Raw genomic sequence first — 4,755 nt, 5'->3', positions numbered from 1 at the left:
CAAAGTTATGATCGATACAGATCTAATATTTCAGCTAGGGTTCATCGCAGCTTTTAATATAATTTCATCATATGCATTACAGTCCTAAAATTTGGTTGCGTGAGTTGCTCTGGACATCTTGTTTACCGCTAGTTAATAGAAATATAATTTTTTTTTATTTCCATAAGTGGTTTACTTCCTAACATTTCTGTTTCTACTCATTTTAAAAATAATTTTAAGAATTAAAGAATAGCAAGAATAAAAGATTAAATAAATGCTTTCACATTTACTCAATCTTCAGTTCTTATTTACTTTTTCACTTTAGCTATATGTTATTTATATAATTAAATAATGAAATGTACTTCTATTGGTATTGTGTGTAAATATGTAGTAGAGTGCAATAGACATTAGACTGCTATAAACACATTAGATAACAATATCATTTCTTACATAAAAGATCACTTTTCAAGTGAAATATAACAATGTTTTATTAAACTGAATATGCCTTCATTAAGAACAATTCATAGCTACTTTTCAACCAGGATAACATCGGGTTTTCTGTTGGTATCGAGATAGTTGTGTGTCTGTGTCTGCGTGAGCGTGTGTATTAAATAAGCGTGAGTGTGTGTGTGTGTGTGTGTGTCTGTGTGTGTGTGTGTGTGGGTGTGTGTGTGTGTGTGTGTGTGTGTGAGTGTGTGTGAGTGTGTTAGATGTTTGTGTGTATATTGTTATTATATTTCTATGATGCAGAAGCAAATGTGTGGTTAACACTGGCCCGTTCTTTCGTGAGGAGGCGGTGTTTTTCGTTTGTTTTATACATTTATATACATATATTTGTGCGTCTATGTGTGTCTGTATATATATATATATATATATATATATGCGTGCGTGTGCATCTATTGCATCTATTGCATCTCTTGCTCTCTCTGCTATTCTCTGTACATCGGACAAACGGGGTGCCGCCTGGCCGACCGATTCGCGGAACACCTCCGAGACATCCGCCTTGGCAATGACACCCCGGTGTCACGCCATTTCTGCTCTATCGATCACTCCTGGCAGCAACACCTGTCCGTGTTTGGATTGTCCTTGCACAGGGGCTATCCGGACTGCCGTTTGCCCCGTGAACAGGGATTAATCTTTTCTCTTCGCTCCTTTGCGCCACATGGGCTCAACTCTACTCCCTTCATCATCTAACCCCCTCCCCTTGCCTCTCTACCCTCTCTCCTCCTTCCTACTTCCTCCCACCCACCTCTCCTCTCCTGCTCCGACTCGTACTTCTCTTTACTTCTTTTCACTCCTACTTCTCTTCACCCCACTCTCTTTTTCTCTCCTCTCTTTCTCTCTCCTCCCATACCCACCTTCCCCTTCTCTCATACCCACCTTCCCCTTCCCCCTTCATCATCAACCCTTCCTCATCAGTCCACCCCACCCCTACACACTCTTACCCCACCTAATTCAATAAAATAATGAAGTTTACTCTGATTACTGTATATAAAATGCATTTTTTTTATATATAAATTAGGTAGGCGTAATTCGTCCCTACTTTTCAATCTCAGTATTTAAGCTATACATAATACTGCTGTAGTACACGTGCCGCGTACATTTCTACAACAACGTTTTCTTTACGGGCGATAAAGGCAGAAGTAAATCTGCCTATAACACAGTTGCACGCCTGTGTCTCGCTTATTTTTTTCTCTTTTTTTGTGTGTGTGTTTTACTATATAAAGGTCAACAACTGCCTACTCTGAGTAGTTACTGACGGCACGTGTCTGATATATATACATATATATACAACGGTCTTCTTTCAGTTTCAGTCAACTAAGTCCACTCACAAGACTTTAGTCCACTCGAAGATATAGTAGGAGACCCTTGCCCAAGGTGCCCCGCAGTAGGACTGAACCCCAGCACCATGTGGATGGGAAGCAAGCTTTTTACCACACAATCAAATAGAAAGCTCCTCTCACACAAAGTAATTAATTAAGTAGTGTGAGGTAAAGGTCCATGTAATTCAAAATCCAGAAAATCCGATTGGTAAAAATTTTTCCGTGAGGTATGAGAAGTAAAAATTCAACCACGTGATTTCCATAGGGTTACGATAGTTTCAGAACCTTCTCTTTGTGACATTAATTTCAGTATGCAAAAACATGTGTACATGTTTGCATTAATATATTGAATTATCCCATCAATAATGCGGTTTTTTCAATTGCATGAATTAAAATTAGGAGGGACGGGATAAACTACCTGCATCAACTTGCTATTAAAGCAGGTAGTAATTTTACCTTGTACTTATTCTTATGCAAGTTTTGAAGAGTGAGGTTCGATTTTAACATTTATTTTTTTTTCAAAGCTAAAATGGAAGTGACAAAGGAGTATATTCGGCGTAGTTTGCTTTATGAGTTCAATAAAGGCAACAACGCAACGGAAAGTGCTAGGAATATCGGGATCGGATAATAAGCGTAAGCCAGTGTCAACGGTGGTTCCAGAAATTCCGAGCCGGAAACTACCGCCTAGAAGACGAGCCTCGTCCTGGAAGATCTGTAGAACTCGACGAGGACATCCTGCAAACCCTGGTGGAACAAAATCCCATCGTAACTGTTGAGGAACTAGTGAAGAAGTTTGGATTTGGTCATTCAACCATTTATCGACACCTCCGTGCCATCGGAAAAGTGAGCAAACTGGGTCGATGGCTTCCTCACAAACTTTCCGAGTCTAATTGCGCGCTGAGAGTGTATGTGAGCTCTTCTTTGCTGTCACGTCTGGCGATTGAACCTTTTTGAGACTGAATAAGTGACTGGTGACGAGATATGGGCTCTCTATAAAAATGTCAAGCGCCGAAGACAGTGAGTTGGGGAAGGAGAAACACCGGCACCCCAGGCTAAAGAAGGTCTTCATCCACGTAAGGCGTTGTTATTTGTTTGATGGCATATGAAAGGTTTAGTCCATTTGGAACTTTGAAACCCAAACCAAACGATAACAAAGGAGATCTACTGAGAGCAGATTGAGCGGCTTAACTCAGCGCTAGAAGAAAAACGACCGTCTTTAGTTTCAAAACGAAAAGTTTTCTTCAATCTGGATAATGCTCGACCACATACAGCAACGATGACCTTCCAAAGGCTGGAGCAATTTGAATGGGAAACGATGCTCCACCCACCACATTTGCCGAACATTGCCCCATCTGATTATCATTTATTCCGCAGTCTTCAAAATCATTTGAACGGAGAAAATATGAATTCTGTAGACGAGGTCAGAACAGTACTGGAAGAGTACTTTTCGTCACGGACAAGTGAATTTTGTAAGAGGAGCCTTGCAAATCTACCAGATAGATGGAAGAGCATTGTAGAAAATGAAGGAGACTATATTTTGGATTTAAGATGAACTTTGTTTATCTTAATTTTGAAAAATAAAAGAAGTATTTAAAAAAACTGCATTATTAATGGGATGGCCCAATTGCACAGCATTATAAAATACAAATGTATACTCAAAAATTAATGGCAATAAAGGAAGCTAGCTCATCAGATCACTGAAATAAACGAAGCTACTTTATTAGATGCCGTTAGGTTTAACCTCCAATTAAACCTGACTACACAAAAGTGTCCCGTCTATGACCATCACCAATTATTATAAACAGTGTCTCTTGGGCTACATTATCTAATGTGTTCTTCCATTTTTTCATAACAACAGAGTTTGAATCGAATGAGATTTGGTTGCTATTTCTATAAGGTGGAATAATAACCTAGAAGCTCGAGGTGATACTAGTAAGTTGAGCAGATGAGACACAGTTAACGAAACTTGAGAAAAAAGTTGTTTATGAGAAGTTTGCTTCCCAACCACATGCTTTTCGGTTCAGTCCCAATTCGTAGCACGTTGGACAAGTATCTTCTACTATAGCTCTGGGCCGTCCAAAGTTGTGTAAGTGGATTTGGTAAACGGGAACTGAAAGAAGCACGTCGTATATGTGTGTTGTGTATGTATATGAATGTGTCTGCCTGTCTCCCCACCACCGTTTGACAACCGGTGTTAGTTTGTTTAACTCCCCGTAACAGAGTGATTCGGCAAAAGCGACCGATAGAAATTGCAGACTTTAGAAAATATGTCCTGGGGTCATGTTTTAGATTAAAACCCTTCGAGTCGGTGCACCAGCATGGCCGCAGTCGAATGATTAAAGCAAGTAAAATATTAAAGTTAGAAGATATGAACGTTTGAAGTACCCAGAGTATGGACATGATTACACAATGGGTGAAATATTATAAATTGCTGGTTTTTCAATGGGTTTCAATGAACTGTAACAGTTGTCATTCAAGTGAAAGACTGACACAGAACTGAATAGGAAATACGATGCGGTAAGTAATTCGGCTGATTTTCCGGAACTAAACATATTCAACTTACTGAAACTCTAGGAACATAATGAGAAATATCTAATTTGGTAATGTGTTGAATTTCGATTAATTCATTTGTCTCAAGTTATGCCACGCTGACAATTCCGAAGGAGGATGAAATAGCGCTATACAAAGCTACCAACAACTATAATCCTTAAGAACCCTATGATGTGTAGCAAAAACATATTAAATATGTATGCTCTATATACCTACTTTACTCTTTGATGTAAATTCCATATTTTCAAATATGCCTCAAATTAACTTAATCTAGAAGTGATTAGTCTCCTCTATAATAGACAGCCACCACGGACGCATCGCCTGCTGGAATAATAATGTTCGTCTATAAAGAAAAAAATACAAAATATAAATAAAAAAACCACACCACTACATAAATTACCAG

Source organism: Octopus bimaculoides, chromosome 9 (assembly GCF_046866305.1).
Source record: "Octopus bimaculoides isolate indiv1 chromosome 9, ASM4686630v1, whole genome shotgun sequence".
Classification (NCBI taxonomy): Eukaryota; Metazoa; Mollusca; class Cephalopoda; order Octopoda; family Octopodidae; genus Octopus; species Octopus bimaculoides.
The sequence above is the reverse complement of the archived record's forward strand: the minus strand, read 5'-3'. Positions refer to the sequence as shown.